Source organism: Nomascus leucogenys, chromosome 12 (assembly GCF_006542625.1).
Source record: "Nomascus leucogenys isolate Asia chromosome 12, Asia_NLE_v1, whole genome shotgun sequence".
NCBI classification, from domain to species: Eukaryota; Metazoa; Chordata; class Mammalia; order Primates; family Hylobatidae; genus Nomascus; species Nomascus leucogenys.
In genome coordinates, this window is record NC_044392.1 from 37,675,449 (window position 1) to 37,695,557 (window position 20,109).

Consider the following 20,109-nt stretch of genomic DNA (forward strand, 5'->3'; position numbering starts at 1 on the left):
CAATGAAAACCATACACGCCAGAAGCGAATGAACAACATTTTTGAAGTGTATAAAGCTATTCAAGAATACTACATTCAACAAAAATATCTTTCAAATATAAAGGAGAGATAAAGTCTTTTCCAGACAAAAAAAAGCTCAAAGAATCCACCACCGCCAAATCCAGCTTATAATAAATGATAAAGGGAGTTCTTTAATCTGAAAGAAAAAAACACTAGTATGCAAAAAGAAAATATGTGTGAAGGCCCAAAACCAACAAGCAAAATTAAGTATAAGGAAAAACTCAGAAAACTCTAACACTAAAATTGTGCAATACAATCATAGCTCTAGCATAAAATCCAAAGAGCAAATCTATGAAAAGCAAAAGTAATAATGCCTACAGAAACCTGTTAAAAAATAGGCTATATTAAAATATGTAAATTGAGAGAACATAAAGTCAAAATGTAAGGAGGGATAGAGTTAAAGTGTAGACGCTTTTTTTTTTTTTTTTTGAGAGTCTTTTTGCCCTGACTGGAGTGCAATGTCACGATCTCAGCTCACGGCAACCTCCACCTCCCGGGTTCAAGTGGTTCTCCTGCCTCAGCCTCCTGAGTAGCTGGGATTACAGGCATGCACAACTACGCCCAGCTAATTTTTGTATTTTTAGAAGAGATGGGGTTTTGCCATGTTGGCCAGGCTGGTCTCAAACTCCTTACCTCAGGTGATCTGCCTGCTTCGGCCTCCCAAAGTGCTGGGATTACAGGCGTGAGCCCCTGCGCCCAGCTGTGTAGATGCTTTTAAAATTTTTTCTCTTTGTTTCTATTTTTTTCTTTGTGATATAAGTTGTCATCTCTTTAAAATTGTTGTATCCAGAAGATTTTTTGTAAGCCTCATGGTAACCACAATGTAAAATACATCTTTTTAGTGAAATATATTCACTAAAAACAAAAAGCAACAAATTTAAACATACTACTGGAGAAAATTACTTAATCACAAAGGAAGATAGTAAGAAGGGAAGAAAGAAAGAGTTACAAGATAATAAAGAAAGAAACAAACAACAAAATGGCAGTAGTAAATCCTTATTTATCAACAATAACACTGAATGTAAATTCACTCAATTATTTAATTAAAGGCATAGAGAGGCTGAATCGATAAAGAAACAAGACCCAACTATATGTAGCCTATAAGAAACCTACTTCACCTATAAAGACACACATAGTCTGAAAGTGAAGAGATTTAAAATGATATTTCATGGAATGGAAACAAAAAAAAGAACAGGAGTAGATATACTTATATCAGATAAAATAAACTACAAATCAAAGACTGTAAAAAGAGACAAAGAAAATCACTGTATAATGATAAAGGAGTCAATTCAGTAAGAGGTTTTAACAATTATAAATATCTGTGCACCAAACACAAGAGCTTCCAAGTATATAAAGCAAACATTAATAGATACAAAGGGAGAGATGAACTGCAATACAATAATAGTATAGGGGACTTCAACACCCCACTCTCAGTAACAGACAGATCATCCAGACAGAAAATCAACAAAGAAACATTAAACTACACTGGACCAAATTGGTCCAACTGACATTTACAGAGCATTTTACCCATCTGCTACAGGATATACATTCTTTAATCAGCACATAGAACATTCTCCAGTATAGACCATATCATAGGCCATAAAACAAATCCTAACACATTCAAATGAGAAGAAATCATATCAACCATCTTTTCTGCTGTTATTCCCACAAGGGAATAAAACTAGAAATCATGAAAATGTGAGGAAGCTTGGAAACTACACAAACACATGGAAATTAAATATGTTCCTGAGTGATCAATGGGTCAATGAAGAAATTAAAAAGAAAATTTAAAACTTTTTTGAAACAAATGACAATGGAAAAACAACATACCAAAATCTGTGGGATACACCAAAAGCAATACTAACAGAGAAGTTTATAGCAATAAATGTCTATATCAAAACAGTAGAAAGCCTTCAAATAAACGACCTGGTAGTGTACATCAATAAATTAGAAAAACAACAAACCAAAGCCAAAAAGAAAAGAAATCACAAAGATCACAGCATAAATAAATAAAAGAAACTAAAAAATGCAGATGACAAGTTGGTTTTTTGAAAAGAGAAAATTGACAAACCTTTGGCTAGACTAACTAAAAGTAAAAGAGCAAGGACCCAAATAAATACAATCAGCAATGAAAAGAAGATATGAAAACTGAGATCAGCCAGGCACAGTGGTTCATGCCTGTAATCCCAGCACTTTGGGAGGCCAAGGCAGGTGAAACATGAAGTCAAGAGATCGGGACCTTACTGGCCAATGTGGTGAAACCCCATCTTTACTAAAAATACAAAAATTAGCTTGGCATGGTGGCATGTGCCTGTAGTCCCAGCTACTTGGGAGGCTGAGGCAGGAGAATCGTTTGAACCTGGGGGGTGGAGGTAGCAGTGACAGGAGATCGCACCACTGCACTCCAGCCTGGGCAACAGAGTGAGACTCTGTCTCAAAAAAACCAAAACCAAAAACAAAACCAAAAAACAAAAAACTCAGATCACAGAAATACAAAGAATTAAAGACTGTTATGAACAACTATATACCAACAAATTTGGAAAATCTAGAAAAAAAAGTATAAATTTCTGGACATCTACAACCTATCAAAATTGAACCATAAACAAATAAAAAATCTGAACAGACCAATAATGAGCAATGAGATCTAATCAGTAATAAGAAGTCTCCCAACAAAGAAAAGCCTAGGACCTGATGGCTTCACCACAAAATTCTACCAAACGTTTGAAGAAGAGCTAATACCAACTCTACTAAAATGCTTCAAAAAAATTGTAGAGGAGATAATACTTTCAAAATAATTCTATGAGGTCAGCATTACCTTGATAACAAAACCAAACAAGGACACAACAACAAAAATAAAACTACAGGCCAATAAACACAGATTCAAAAATCCTCAAAAAATACGAGAAAACTGAATCCAACAATGCATTAAAAAGATTATTCACCATGATCAAGTGGAATTTATCCCAGGGATGTAAGGGTCGTTCAACATTCACAAATCAATAAATGTGATAAATCACATTAACTGAACCAAGAACAAAAACCACATGATCATTTCAATAGATGCTGAAAAAACATTCAATAAAACTCAACATCCCTTTATAATAAAAACCATCAACAAATTGGGTGTAGAAGGAACAGGCCTCAAAATAATAAAGACCATATGTGACAAACCCACAGCTAACATTGTATTAAATAAGTAAAAAATGGAAAGCCTTTCCTCTAAGATCTAGAACTAAACAAGGATGTCCACTTTCACCACATTTATTCAACATAATACTTACTGGAAGTTATGGCCAGCAATTAGGCAAGAGAAAGTTAAAAAGGGCATCAAAATTGGAAGGGAAGTAGTAAAATTAGTCTTGTTTTCAGACATGATTTTATACCTAGAAAAACTAAAGACCTCACCCAAAAAACTGTTAGAACTGATAAATGAATTCAATAGTGTTTCAAGGTATGAATTCAACACACAAAAATCAGTAGCATTTATGTATGCAAACAGTGAATAGTCTGAAAAAGAAATCAAGAAAGCAATCCCATTTATAACAGCTACACAGAATATAAAATATCTAGGAATTGATTTAATCAAAGAAGTGAAATATCTATTCAAGGAAAACTATAAAACACTGATGAAAGAAATTGAAGAAGGCACAAGAAGATGAAAAGATATTTCATGTGCATGAATTGGAAGAATTAATATTCTTAAAATAACAATACTACCCAAAGCAATTTAAAGCCAATGTAATCCCTATCAAAATACCAATGGCGTTTTTCAGAAAAATAGAGAATACAACCCTAAAATTTATATGGAATCACAAAAGAACTCAAATAGCCAAAGCAATCCTGAGCAGAAAGAACAAAGTTGGGAATCACACTATATGACTTCAAAATATATCACAAGGCTGTAGTTACCAAATCAGCATGATAATGCCATAAAAACAGATACATAGGCCAGTGGAACAGAACAGCGAACACAGTCACATAAATCCATGCATTTACAGCCGACTATTTTTTTTTTTTTCTTTTGAGGCGGAGTCTCACTCTGTCGCCCAGGCTGGAGTGCAGTGGCGCCATCTGGACTCACTGCAAGCTCCGCCTCCTGGGTTCACGCCATTCTCCTGCCTCAGCCTCCCGAGTAGCTGGGACTATAGACGCCTGCCACCATGCCTGGCTAATTTTTTGTATTTTTAGTAGAGACGGGGTTTCACCGTGTTAGCCAAGATGGTCTCGATCTCCTGACCTCGTGATCCGCCTGCCTCAGCCTCCCAAAGTGCTGGGATTACAGGCATGAGCCACCACGCCCCGCCAAGCCAATCATTTTTGAATAGGTGCCAAGAACATAGAATGTGAAAAGAACAGTCCCTTCAATAAATTGTGTTGGAAAAACTAGCCATATGTAGAAGAATGAAGCTAGATCTCTTATCTCTCACCATATGCAAAATCAAACTGAAATGGATTCAAGATTTTAATATAAGACCTGAAACTATAAAACTCCTAGAAGAAACCATTGGAAAAGTGCTCTAAAACACTGATTTGTGCAAAGACTTTGTGTGTATAAGACCTCAAAAGCACAGACAACCAAAGCAAAAACAGACAAATGGGATTACATCAAGCTAAAAAAAAAAAAAAAAAACTGCTCAGCAAAGTAAACAATCAACAAAATGAAGAGACAGAATTGGAAATATTTGCAAACTATCCATCTGACAAAAGATTAATAACCGGAATAAATAAGGAACTCAAACAACTCAATAATTAAAAAAAGAAAAAAGATATTTTGACTAATAAATGAGCAAAATATCTGAACAGACATTTCTCAAAAGAAGACATACAAATGGCCAAAAAGTATATGAGAAATGTTTAATGTCACTAATCATGAGGGGAATGCAAATCAAAACCACAATGAGATATCATTTTACCCCAGTTAAAAAGGCTTTTATTTTAAAAAGGACAAGAAATACAAATGTTGGCAAGGATGTGGAGAAAAGGGCACCCTCATACACTATTATTAGGAATATAAATTAGTACAGACACTATGGAAGACAATATCAAGGTTCCTCAAAAAATGAAAAATAATACTACTGTATGATCCATCAAGATCCATCAACATCCACTACTGGGCACATATCTAAAAGAAAGAAAATCAATATATCAAAGAGATAGCTGCATTCTTAGTTTATTTCAGCACTGTTCACAGTAGCTAAAATCTGCAATCAACTCAAGTGCCCATCAGTGGATAAACAGGTAAAGAAAATTATATATATATATATATATATATATATATACACACACACACGTATATACACACACACGCACACACACACACACAATAAAATACTATTCAGCCATAAAAAAATTGAAATCTTGCCATTTGTAGCAACATGGATGGAACTGGAGGTCACTGAGCTAAGTGAAAGAAGTCAAGCATGGAAAAACAAATATTGCATGTTTTCATTCATATGTGGGAGCTAAAAAAGTGGATCTCATGAAGATGGAGAGTAGATTGGTGGTTATTAGAAGCCAGGTAGGCAAGGGAAAAGAGGGGAGAAAGAGAGGTTGGTTAATGGGTACAAATACACATTGTGATAGAATAAGACCCAATGATTTATAGATCAGTAGGGTGAATATAGTTTACAATAATCTATTGTATATTTTAACACAGCTAGAAGAGAATAATGAGGATGTTTCCAGCCTAAAAAATAGACAAATATTTAAGGTGACTAATATCCCAATTATACTAATTTGATTTTTACAAATTATTTGAATGTGTTGAATTAGCATTTGTACCTCTAATATATGTACTTTTGTGTTAATAAAATAAATAAAATTTTCAGAAAATCAAGAAGTTTTGAGTCCTTCTGCTTTATGTTTGTGTTTCAAGGTTGTTTTGGCTATTCTGGGTTCCTTTCAATTCCATATGAATTTTATAATCATTTTGTCAATTTCTACAAAGAAGTCAGCTGGGATTCTCACAGACAGGATTTGAATCTATAGAAAAGTTTGGTTAGTGTTGTCATGTTAATTAACACTGTTAAGTCTTTAAATCCATGAACATGAAAATTTTTCATTTATTTTGATTTTTTTAACTTCTTTCAAGTTTTTTTAGTCATCAGAATAAAAGATTTATGCTTCTATTTTTAATTTATTCCTAATATGTTATTCTTCATAATAATATTATAAATTGTATTATTTTCTTAATTTTACTTTTAGATTGTTCCTTGCAAGTACATAGAAGCACAACTGATTTGTGTATTGTTCTTGTGTCCTGCAACCTTGCTGAACTCTTTCATTAGTTCTAATAATTGTTTAGTGGATTCCTTAGGAACTTCTTTATATAAGATGATGTTATCTATGAATAGAAATAGTTTTACTCCTTTATTTCCAATCTGGTTGCCTTTTATTTCTTTCTTTTGCTTAATTGTCATGGCTAGAATCTCCACTCTAAGGTTAAATATTAATAGAAGTGGTAAAAGCAGACATTCCTGCATTATTTCTGATATTGGGGGAGAATTATCCAGTCTTTCACATTTTTCATCCATATCCATGAGAGATATTGCTCTGTAATTTTCTTTCTTGTGATATATTTTGGTTTTTGTATCATGGTAATACCGGCCTCAGAAAAGAAAATGGGAAATATTTATTTTATTTTTGAAAGAGTTTGTAAAGAATTGGTATTAACTTTTTTGGTGGGATTCAGTGGTGAAGTCATCTGATCCTAGGCTTTTCTTTGTATTATTTTTGATTTACTAATTCAATCTCTTCACTTGTTTTATACATATATTCAGATTGTTTAGGTTTTTTGGTTTTTTTTTTTTTTTTTGAGTCAGTTTTAGTAGCTTGTGTATTTCTAGCAGAATCTACTATCGTAACCACCATACGACCAGCTGGCATTTGGAACGGTTTTTCACATTTTCCCAGGGAGACCTGATGTTTAGCTGAGTAATATTTTCTGGCCACTATATATTCTAGTTGGTTGTAATATATGGAGGGTGTGTATATCATACTGGTTGTTAAACATTTTGAATATTACCCCATAAATTATAGTGATACACTAGATATACACACATACAATTATCATTCTCTTTTCCTACTGTATTTATTTTCATCCCTTTGCAACATATTAAACACGGGAGTAAGAACTCCTTAGAAGTGATGCTACAGCATAGTGACGACATGCATTAGCTGGGAAAATGTGAATAAACAATCATTTAAGTACAACGGATTTGGAAGTTCCTAACCACTTGGAAGATACAATTGGTACTTTTTCTGCTGGACTCCATTCTCTGTAACTAAATTCTCCTGATAAAGGAGATAAACCCATTCTCTTAGTAAATATGATGCTCTCTCAGTCTGAGGTGCTAAACGAAAGATTCACTCTGAAATCTCTCATGCAATGATTAATGAATCTAATATATATTCCTGATTCACAGTCTATTTCTCATCCCCCTACTTCCAATTTTCTGGTCCAAATGATGAAAGCCAAATTAAAGAAGGCCATCACCACAAATACAGGTTTAATTCTTTATTAATTTTAATCATCAGCAACCTTTCTATTGAAACCATAATGCATTATGAATGTGTTCACAGAGAGGGGATAATATGGTAGTGATGACATTTCTTGGATCTTTCTTTTTTTTATTATGGTTTAGCATCAACTTCTTCAAACAGAAAAGAGCGGAGACTGATTAAATATCAGGGTTGGAATATAATGAAAGAAAAGTCCATAGCAAATATGTGGTGATTGTTTTAAATCAAATGTGTAGGAGGGTAGATTTCAGGTGATAGCTCAGCAGTTACACTCCTAATCCCAACTGAGGCTGCCATGTGGTTTTTCATTTGGCTTACAAAATGGAGCTGGTTTTCAACAAGTCCCTGCTGGCTGGCCCATGAGCCAAGCACCACATGCCTTCTTTGGCATCCGACAATATTGTTATTAATATTACAAGCTGAGGGAAGGAAGCCTCTGAGGATAACTTCTGCTTTGGAAAGTTGAATTAACTCATTAAAGTCCTAAAACCTCTCAGACTTCCTTAAGTAAAGTGGGAAGTCTGAAAGAGATGAAAAAATGTACTCTGTGTACTAAGAAGTGCCAGGATTTCAATTTACAGCATTAGTAAGGTAAAGGGTGAGGTTTTCATTTGGAGGGTTTCTACCTCAAGTTTGCCTATTACAGCAAGTCAGCAACCTTGAAAGTAATCTCATCATGAACTGGTTAATGAGATATGTCATTTAACATTGGCCCAAACACAGCCAGCATGTTTCCTTACCTGACCTTGTGCTCTAAATTCAGGCCGGTCTACGTTCACACTACCAGACAGGTGTGCAATGGAAGGGAAACACCAGACAAATGCACTTTTTAGGGCCAATAACCAGGATTTTTTTCACTTGAACTTGGCCATAATTTTTACCTTTCAATTATGCCATTTCATTCCTCTAGCCCTTTCCTATTTCCTGCTCTGTATGTTTCTGGAGGAAACCTAGGCAAAGAGGGCGTGGCAGAATCACTCATAATATTAGAGAAAATCTGCATAAGCGAAGATTATCTCTAAAAACCTGGCAAAAGGAAAAAAGCTAACTGGAAAAATAAACCCCCATCAAAATTTGAACACTGCTGATTTAAAACCCTTATGTCAGAGAATTGATGATGTACTGGGGCAAAGAATAATGAAAAATTGTGTTTTGTTTATTTTATATTCCAGAAATTACACAGTATAATTTACAGGCATTGTGCTATCCAAATGTTGCAGTTGTCCTTGATAGTTTCTGATCAGGATGAAGGTTAGGTCGCTAAAATGGAAGGACCCCTACACCAGGAATCAGGTTTCAAAATCTAGCTCTACTTTTCATGGTGCCCTTTTGTCAAGCTATTTTGCCTTTCTTAGACTGTATTCTTATTTTTAGAATAAGAGTAATGATGCAATGCTGTCTGAGATTGGTTTTAAGCTTTTAATTTCTTTAATTCCATGAGTCTTTAATAAAGTACATTTCTTGGTGATTTTATAGAACCAGTTTTAATTGGTTTGTAAACATGGGCTCCTTTGACAATCTAAGAAAACTTACTATACCAGAAATCCATTTATTTGCTTGCCTATTTTTCTTTCCTTTGGGAATCTTTTTCCTTAATCTATGTGGTCCTATTGGGATACAAGGGAGCATGTGGCCCTGACTAGGCTAATCATAATATCACATTCCCCTGGAGCTAGTGATTGGTTCAAAGGGTGTACATGGGTCACATGCAGACCAGTCATGCTATTTCCAAATAATTTTATAAATTGAAGATAGAAGATTGTTCCCTCCTCCTTTTGTAGGCTGTAGCCCCAGTGTTGCTTCAATCTTCCCAGGGTGTAGGAAAGACAGAAGACATTATTCTATCAAGATACGATAAGACTATCTATCACATATAGAGACATAGAAAGATGGGGAGAGACAGAGTTGAGTCAATCGTATTAAAACCATAAACCCAACCAGCTTCATCCCTTGACATCCCAATTATGTGAGTCTATAAATTGTCTTTATCATCTTTCTTTTTTTTTTTTTTTTTTTTGCCAGGGAGGGTAGTTACATGCTTAAGCTAGTTTTGGTTGTTTTTATTTTTCTTTTTTTCTTTCACTTTCTTTTCAGCACATTCCTATGGACTCATTATTCAGAAAATGAATAACACCAAAAATGTTTTCTAAACAATGTATTTCAGGGGTGATAGAGCATTAGAGCACACACCTTGTCCCTACTTTAAAAGCCTCTGCCCTAGAATGTGATAATAATAAAACTTTATGTTGTTCCTTCAAATTTATAAAGCAGTTTCTGTAAAATATTATTTAGTATTAATGAGAACTCTGGGATATTTGTATTATTATTCCCATTTTGCAGATAAAGGATTGGAGATTCACAGAAGTTCAAAGACTTTTCTGCAGCTAGGTACTAGGAAGTAGGGACAGAGACAAGTTCATTCTGCCTTTTTCCAGTTTTGCTTTTTAGAGAAAATAGAGGAAGGAGCATGAGTAGGAAAATCTTCCTTCTCAATTGTTCAATTTCCAGAATAGCAGGAGTAAAACTGAAGGTAGTAATGAAAATTTACGGTAATTTCTCATATTATCCCAGCCAACTTCCCATTTCTAATTGATTTTTCTCATGTTGCTTCTCCAGCTTGTGAGTACTGCTCAAACCAAATGTTTAAAAAACTTTCCCCTTGAAGATTTAATGACTCCAAATCTGTATTTGATTACTCGGTTCCATTGGGGTTTATGCTTGTGCAACAGCCAAGATAGAAGAGCAAAAAGAAATCTTGTTGGTCATGCATAATGTATCTGCTGCCACTGGATTTGGGCCGAGACCGAGACTGTGACGTCTTCACCGGGCTTGGCATTTACTTTGAGCTGTTTGCTTTGTTTGAATATATTCTCCTCAGACTGTGAGGGGTTTAACTCATGAGTCAACCACATACAACTACTCACACTATAAATTCCAAGAAAAGTCAAGGAGATTTAGCTTCTGGATTTGATCTTTAAATGACCAATAGATTTCATCTTCCTGTAAAGACAGTTAAAATCCTTCCCTTCCTCTTACCCTATTTCCCCCAACATATATCACCTCTTCAAATGAGAACTGGGAGAACCAGTGCCACAATGTTAATAAATACCATGGTGACCCAATTAGTGGAAAAATATTTAAACTAACTAGGATAAAGTTGAATAGGTCTGGATCTACCATGACTTAGTTGTGTGATCCTAGATCAGTTTGCTTCTCCATTCTCAGTTTCCTCAGTGGTAAGAGAAGATGCTGGTGCCAGAGATTTTAATGGAACATCTCTTCTCTAAAATTTTATAAAGTTGTAACAATAGAGCGATTTAATTTTATTTCTAATGTAATTTGTGTTCTACAAGATAGTTTTCAGTCTTTGCTTCTTATTTATTGACTATTGATTATGTTTTCTAAACAGAGCCCTAGAAATAAATATTTTTTCAGGGTGTGAAAACATACTAGTTTAGGGATAATACCAATTCCAATACTGGCTTAAAGTGATTATTTTTAGCATTTGGTTCAAATATATATAAGATTATGTGTGTTAATATATGTGTCCTTTGACTTTCTGGAGAAATTAAGAATTCTCTTTGAATAAGATTTGGAGAGGTCATTGTAGGACTCAGTTCATAATTGTGTTTGAAAACCATGATTCTATATTTCTTTTTTTGGGATATTAGTGGATGACATATTTAAGATAAATTTAGGTATATCTTGAAGTGTCCCACTTCTTACTCTCTAGGAATGAATAAAATACACCGCAAATATAATAACAGTTATAAAATCAAATTGAAATAACATAATTTAAAAATAAGAAACCCTAAGTTTTATACATATTATATATGTATATACACTTCTCATACTATAACTTTATATGTAAACAGCTCATAATACCATTCTCTAGAGAAAATTTAATTTTAACACATAATCCAAAAAATATTAGGCATAGAAAAAAGTTTCAATTTGTTAAATTCTAGTTGTATCACTCTGCTATTAAAGCAAAAACACTTTTAATGAGCCTATTCTGCCTATTAAAGTGAACATATCTCAACTTATTCAAGATACTTCACAATTTGACCAAATTCAACATTTAAAACCTATTTTACATAAATTTTGGTAATTTCCAGGCAAACATTACTACATCATTTATTCTGCACATCTTGTACTTTCCCACTGATACATCTTTTGCTCATTCTTTGTTTATAAAAAAATCTACCAATTCTGAAAATGTTAACCACATACTGCTTCCTTCATGCATCTATCTCATACTCTTCTAACTAGAATTTGTCCTTTTTTTCCTCCCCTTATCTGTGTCTCATAATATTTTGTTTGTACCTCTCTTGCGGCACTTAACACACTGGTTTATAACATTGCTAGTGTCAGAGGGCTGATTAATAGAATTGTCATCTGCTTAAACAAAAGCCAACATATGAAAAGTCAGAACTTACAAAACAGATTCACTAGGAAGTGATTATGTTTACATCAAGAAGATTCTTAAGTTAGCAAAATGATTTGCTGTAAAATTCTTTGAAATTACAAATACTTTTAATGCAATAAATATTATTTGATTTATCACAGATTTAACTCAATTTTGTAGAGCATATACCTATTACATTGAGGCAGTAAAAAAATAAATGAAATTTATTTTAGCTCATGCAAGTTCAAAACTTGGAATTAAATTGATGGCATAACCACCGGGCCATTCATTTTAAATGTGTACAAGAATTTTTAGATCCTGTTACTCCAGGAAGCTCAGGTTCCCTACATGAGAAGGGAATCTTGGGTCCTACCCTCTGCCTGACTTCTTCCAGAATCTTTGAGCAGTATCACATAATATTTTAGTCATTTTATGAAACTACTCTGAGCAAGACCTTTGCCCAGGGAATGTGAACAACAAGAACTTTGCTGGACAACAGGGTAACTATAGTCAAAAATAATTTAATTGTACATTTTAAAATAACTAAAAGAATATAGTTGGATTGTTTGTAACACAAAAGATAAATGCCTGATATGATAAATACCCCATTTACCCTGATATGATTATTATATGTTACATGCCTCTATCAAAATATCTCATGTAATCCATAAATATATACACCTACTATGTACCTACAAAAATAAAAAAAAATTTAAAAAATACCTTGCTGGGCAGAAGGATTGTAGTTGCTTTTTGCTCAAGGAGAATGAGGAAACAAGAAAGGCCTTTGTCTGTTAAGAGAACATCATGGGATACTTGAACAATGAACCAACCTTTTTTTCATTCAGATTCATTCCTCCTTCTCTTCCTCTTCCTTTCTGAGTTTCAGAAAACTATAATTCCTAGACTCTCTTGCCCTCTGGCTTCAAGGTATGTTTGGCCAATGTGCATGACAGGTAAAAGGTTGGAGGGTGGGTGGAAGGAGAACCCAGTGTTTCTTGTCTTCTCTCTCTCTACTTCATATACTATCTCTGGCCAAGGCTGTGTCTCCCATACCCCGAGCTGGAACTTGTGGTATGTGTAAGCACAGTACCAGCTTTACCTGGTGACCCTGGATTCTGGGCCCTGGTAACACTATCTTCTAGAGATGAGCCTCTATTCCTAGGGGTGGCAGTGATTCCCTGCTTGTTCCATTGTCTTTTTGGCTTCTCAATTCTTTCATCACCTGTATAACCAATTTCATCTGTTAAATTTCTTCTGTCTGAAGTATATAGAGTCATTTCTGCTTTTCTGATTGAATCTTGACTGACAAAGACCCTCAGTTCTGAAACTACTCTTTACAAAGAAAAGAAGAAAAGCTACCTTAAAAAATAAAGTCTGTTCTTCTCTAGGTGCATTCACATACATTATGAGGCTTCCAATAACTGTATGAGACAGGCTTCATTATTCCCATCTTGCACATGATGAAGCTAAAAATCAAAAGATTCCATGACCACCCTCAGGACTAAAAGCTCAATGTGTCAGGGACAGAATTCACACTTGTCTTCTCCATTTCTCTATTTCCAAATCTATTGCACAGATGGTCAGAGGGCTCTTCTTTTGGGATAAGAATCTTAAAGTAGATTCATAATTCATGATTTTTCCAAGTCCATTTCCCAGTGGGTCTGTTGTAATTCCCTTTTTTTTTTTTTGACAGGGTCTCTCTGTCGCCCAGGCTGGAGTGTAGTGGTGTAATCTCAGCTCACTGCAACCTCTGCCTCCCAGTTCAAACGATTCTCCTGCCTCAGGCTCTTGAGTAGCTGGGAGTACAGGTGCATGCCACCACGCCCGCCCAATTTTTGTATTTTTAGTAGAGATGAGGTTTCACCATGTTGGCCAAGCTGTGACTGTTGTAATTCTGAATCATAAGATGTGTGTCCAATCTTTCTATCCTTCATTCCAGAATTAATTCATGGAGATTTGTGCATTATTAGTCATAGAAAATTTTATTATAAAAAAGAGTTGAAGAAAAGTTAGTAGAAAAAGTGATTTGACTTTCATATCAGAATCAGGGTTGTCCTTTCTCTTTCTGAAAACTCTGCAGTTTCACAGTTAGAATGAAGCATGCAAGGGTCAGATACAGTGTGCTCATTAGTGATCCTAGGCATCACTTGATAGAGTTCAGCAAAATACCACAAAATAAAGCACACTGGAAATTGAGAAAACAGCAGAAGTAATAAGGTCATTCTCGCCTTCCCCTCACCCTTCTTCCCTGAAGCAGGCCAAACAACCCAGGAAGGTCACTGTCCGACGTTCCCTCTCTCTTCTCCCTTAAAGAACTTCATGTGACAGGTATCCTGCTCTATACCCAGAGAGAAGGAATGTCACGTGGAGATGCCAGGAAATATCTGAACAAATAGGACTTTCTAAGTTCTCCCCAGTTTATTAACCACTAGATCATACCCTTTTGTCCTCTAATCACACTTCTGCTTATCCATCCATAGGAATACACAGATTTTCCCTATTTCTTTGAGTCTATTTCTGAAGGCTCCTGTTACATAAAACTTAGATTAAGTAAATTTCTATGCTTTTCTCTTGTTAATCCGTCTTTTGTTGTAGGGGTCTCAGCCATGAACCTTACAATGGGTGAAGAAAAGATACAGTGGCCCTCAGCTTATCCATGGTTTTTCTTTCTGTGGTTTTAGTCACTCACAGTACAGTACAGTAAGATATTCTGAGAAAGAGAGATACACCACATTCACATAACTTTTATTACAGCATATTGGTATAATTGTTCTATTTTATTATTGGTTATTGTTCATCTTTTACTGTGCCTAATTTATAAATTAAACTTTACCATAGGTATGTATGTGTAGGAGAAAACACAGTATATATAAGGTTTTGTATAATTCTTAGTTTCAGGCATTCACTGGGGTCTTGGAACATATCTCCTACAGATAAAGAGAAACTACTGTATTGCTTTTACTCCCCTACAGATTCAACTATTGTACTTTTGAAATGCAAGTGCACTAGAAAGAATTTACAAAATAAAAATAAAAAACACCCAGCCTTGAAATCAGATTATTTTCTTCAATAGGAGATGTGAGATCTGTTATTCACCCTAAGAATTAGAATTTCATTCATTCATTTATTCTACAAATTTTTTTAAAGACTTTCACATATGAATTATTCAGCCAGATGCTGCAGAGTTTCACTTGAAAGAGTGAACATAATAATGTCACAAAAAATGCATGTTTACACAGGCCCTTCTAGTCCTGGAAACTAAAATCTATTCATGCATTGAGTACCTCGTTTCCATCTCCTCACAACATTTTTTGAGCAAGACTACTGAGGCTAATCAGACACTCTCTCGTAGTTTAGTTGCTTCCTCCTGCATCTATTGTTTCCTTTGTAATATCTCAGTCCTTCTAGCCTTGATCCTATAGGCTCCTGACTTTCTCCTAGGCAAAATCCGTTTTTCTGCTGTACTTCCCTAAGTTTTGAAGACCCATCTCTCTCTTGCAACATACATGGGTAAAGGGTCAATTCAAAAAAACCCTTTAAAAACATGTAACTGTATAAAAATAGAATGAGTACTCTTTGGATTGAGTGACTTTTCTGTGCTGGAGGTACACGTAGGCATAACTCAAATGTCCACTTGGCGAGTCTGTCACAGAAAAGATTTAAGCAATGGATGTACAATCAGACCTTATGAATCTTAAGGTCTCTTCCAGCACTGAGATCCTAATCTGAGGCCTATCATATGTCTACATGTTAGAGCAGAACCATATTTTCCTCACCAAGTCCTTAACGTCCACATAGGCACTTTGCTTTTGTAATTCTAGACTATATCCCCATTCTCAAACACTGCCCTGTTGATGTGTCTTAAGTATCCATATGGGACCAAGTATGTGATAAGAAGAAAAAAAAACGAGAAACAAAAGATGAAAATTCCTGGTAAGTTCAGCTCATCATTTTTCACAATCCAGTAAGGGATTCTGGAGGGAGAATGCCTACAACTCTTCGCAAGTACATTTGTGCCAACGGTCCTTGTGAAAATTTTTTTTGACAAAAGTAAAAAGACTTGGTTCCTGGAAAAAATGATCAGAGCTGTGCCTGAGGTACTGCTGGTAGAGCCGTATCACCCAAGGCTGGCGGATAAGACGGTTACCTGCTGGAGTGGAACCAGCTCATTTGCATGTCATGAGGCTGGCAGCTCCATGTGCCCAAGGCACATTAAACTTTTACCTCACACATGTCAGGAGTGCTTGGGCCACTGCCTCCTTCCCCTCCTCTACTCTCCAGCTTCCATTAGCTTGCTCCAGTTTTCATATTGTATCTACCAGAGGCAATAAGGAATGTTTTGGCTTACTCTTCTTTTTGCTACTACTAACGGATCAAATCTTTATGCATAAGCCTAAGTTATAGGTCTCATATTATCACACAAGTTTTCACCTTGAAATCCCACTCCCCTTCACGTATTCAGAACTCTGCTGAAACCTAGGAAATCCTCCAATTATGCAGCCTTTGTTTTTGCTTCTCTCCTCTGTGCCTAGAATGTCCTCCACAACCTTTACATGTCTCACTTCTATCTATTCTTCAAGTCTCAGCTCACTTACAGCCTGGAAAACAAACTAGTTATTAAAGTGATAAGGAATGTCCTTGTGAGAGAAGCACCAGCATTATTGAGAACGTGTCCTTTGCAAACCAAAGCTGATAGTAGGAGATTATTTAAAAATTGGGTTGCTTGATAGAAAAGAAGATGGTAAAATTTCAAAATAAGTGAAGATATGTGGTAGTTCTCAACCATCAAAAGCAAGGTGGGTGGAAACAGCATAAAGAATGACAAGGTTACAATTAGGAGCCCGAACAGAGCTCTCCTAGAGGCAAGATAGATGAACAGCAGAGTTAAATGTGTAAAAGAAAGTGATATAACAATGGATAATCAGGAGTCTGAGGCAAGCTGTCCTAATAAAATTCCATAATCTGTGGCCAGATTCCAGATCTGAGATAATGTTCAGATCAGGAATCCACTGACAGAAGGAGAAGCCAGGTTCCCCATACATATCATAGTAGGTACATATGGTAATGATTCCTTTAGTTCTTCCTATGACACTAATGGCAGAACAAGGGCCCTATGACCATTTACTTAGAAAATATTCAAATATTTTGAGAACTAGTAGGCATAGGGTCCAGGATCCCATTGATACCTAGGAACTTGAAGCATTATTATACCTCATGCTTTTAGACTATGGCATATGAAGGCCAGATAATAAACGCAGTCTCAGCCCAGGCCTGAATTGGAGTAGATCCAATGGACATACCACTAGTCATTCTCCCATCCTTTTTTTTGGAATATGTAATAAGAATGAGTATTTTTGGTATTCGCCAGAGCACTCCTATTAGTTTATTTGCTGTAAGATCAGAGCTGTAATAGTGGGGCAGACCAATTGGAAGCCTCTGAAACTGCCTCATCCCAGATCAAGAGAGTAAATAAAAAATAGTAACTCAAGAAACGTCTCTTAGCAGGCCCGGCAGCCTTGCTTTTAGAGAAATCTGCCAGAGTCCATGCTATTAGAAGGCTCTGTGCTGAAAAGAGATGCCATATGGGATTTATGGAAAGTCTATAGGAGTAGGAAAGTAGTGTGAAGATCTGTGAATGACATATGAACACCTGCTGGAACACATTCACCACAGGAGAGATGCTGGACAGTAAGTAGGCAGAATGACTCAGGCAGTCAACCCTAGTCAGCCTCTATCATCAGCCAGCCCGGTAGTAGAACACAAACTATGTGAATAAAACAGCCACGGTGGCAGGGCTCGAGGGGATGCATGGACAAGAGCATGGGCTCCCGATTACCAAGGCTGATCTATGTACTGCTACTAGTGATTGTCCAGTAGCAGTATCAGAACGTAACAGCAACAGAAATTATGCTTAGCCTTCCATATAGCATCGTTTCTCAAGGGGACAACTAGCCACCTGGTAGCAAGTTGATTACATCTTATCCCTTTCACCAGACAAGTGATTAGTGTAGATTTATCTTGACTTGAATCCATACATATTCTGGATATGGACTTGCTCAATCCTGCCAATAGGGCTTCAGACAGAACCACTATCAAAGAATCTCTAGAGTGTTTTATCCACCATCATGGAATCCTAAATAACACCAGGCTGTATCAAGGCACCTACTTTAAAGCAAAGGGGATGTGGCTACGGGCATCTGAGCAAGAGCTCCACTGCTCTTGCACCAGGCCACATCACCCAGCAGCAGCCCTCTGTTAGAATAAAAAGCTTATATTTTATTCATATTTATCTCTAGAGCTTTGCAGAAAGAAAGTGTACACCTAAACACTTATTCCTCCTGTTTAATTTTGATAAATACTGTTATGTAATAAAGTTTTACTTAGTATGAAATAAAGATACCGGATTCTGGAATTAGATTTGATTTCTTGAAGCTACAATGAATAAATTCCACGTGGAATGTTCTTCCTTCATGACATTCTCTATGCCCCAATCAGCACCTCTTGGAGACTGCTTGTGTTATTTTTCATAGTTTATCCTTATCTGCTCCCTGCATGTTTTCTATATGGCATATTTCTGCACAATTTCTGTTTACTTGTGCAAGCTGTGCAGTGAGGTCAATTCTTTAAGCATACTATGTCTTATAGTCCATGTGCAGTCCACCACCTATTTTCGTACATAAAGTTTTATTGGTCATAGTCAGGCTTGTTAATTTACTTATTATCAATGGCTGCTTTTATGCTACAATGGCAGAGTTGAGTATGTGACAGGGAACGTATGACTTTTTAAAGCCTAAAGTATTTATCATCTGGCCCCTCACAGAGAAATTTTCCAAACCCCATTTTAAGCCAATAGCTGAAGTTAGCAGAATTGTTTTTAGATTCTGTGTTTTTTACCAATGTTTCCAGGGACAGATTTTTGTTTTAGATGGCAGATACAGACCACTTTGCCCACACTGAGTAATCCCAACACTAGTGCTATGCTATTACCTTCCTGTTTCAAAAGTGTATACATTACTCAGAAGACACTAAATATGATCTGGAAACCTGGTGCTTCATGGTTTCAAGGCTCTGATCCACAGGCAGTGGAGGGAGAGAGAAGGGCTAGATAGCAGGCCAAGGTCACTGTGTAAAGGGGCTTCCTATTTAGAGCAATGGTTTTCTTGGAGGCCGTGGTGTCTGGTGTTCACCTGAGGACACTGCTTTTTTTCTGTTTTCCTCCAACTTTTCCTTCCGAGTGTCTATCCTCTAAAATTATGGCCAGCCACACCCTTCTTTTGGCTGTTTGGAAAGATTCTTTGGCAAATGTTCGTCAGTGTGCTCTGAAGACTGAAGCTCGTTATGTTCATGTTAAGCATTATTGATTAAATGGGACTTCTGCTCTCTCTTCACAGTCTTTCCACTAATTATGCCTATGTTTCATTTTTCTAAGTGAACATCAATGTCACAGAGAAGATTTCCCACAGAAAAGCTGAGCGCCCAGCACTATCTCTCTTAAAACAAATAGATTTTTCATTGAAATCAACATATCTTTCTGAATCGAATAGGTTTTCATGGGGCCAATAAATTTCTTCAAAACAATGCATTTTTATTACAACATATTTTTGTTCAAACCAATACTTTTTGACAACCAGATATTAATGACCTGGCCAGAACTATAAATTTACCCCAAACTATGTGTTTTCTCAGCAGAAAATAATTTTTCTTATACAAACACATTTTTATTTGAATCAATCCTTTTCTGAAATCAGATATATTTCTGCAGGGGACACTGAGAACCTCTTTACTAAGAAATGTCATTTTGTTTAAAGGAACATGGCCTGGATTTCAAGCTTCCCTTGTCACCTACCTTAAACATCTTTATTCAAAAACGAAGTAAAGGCTATCAAAGAATTTTTTTACCTGGTCAGTCAGAAATGCACAAAGGTATCAATAAACAGTTCTTATAGCATCTCAAAGAAATGCACCTCAAGTTCTATCTATTGTCAGGGCAGACACTAGCCAGCAACATTTTGCCTCCTCAAGTGTAGCAGAGACAAGGATCATATCCATCCTTAGAAATTCATTGTAAATATACAAGCAGAAATGTTCCATAGCCGCAGTATTAAGGCCCTCTCTTT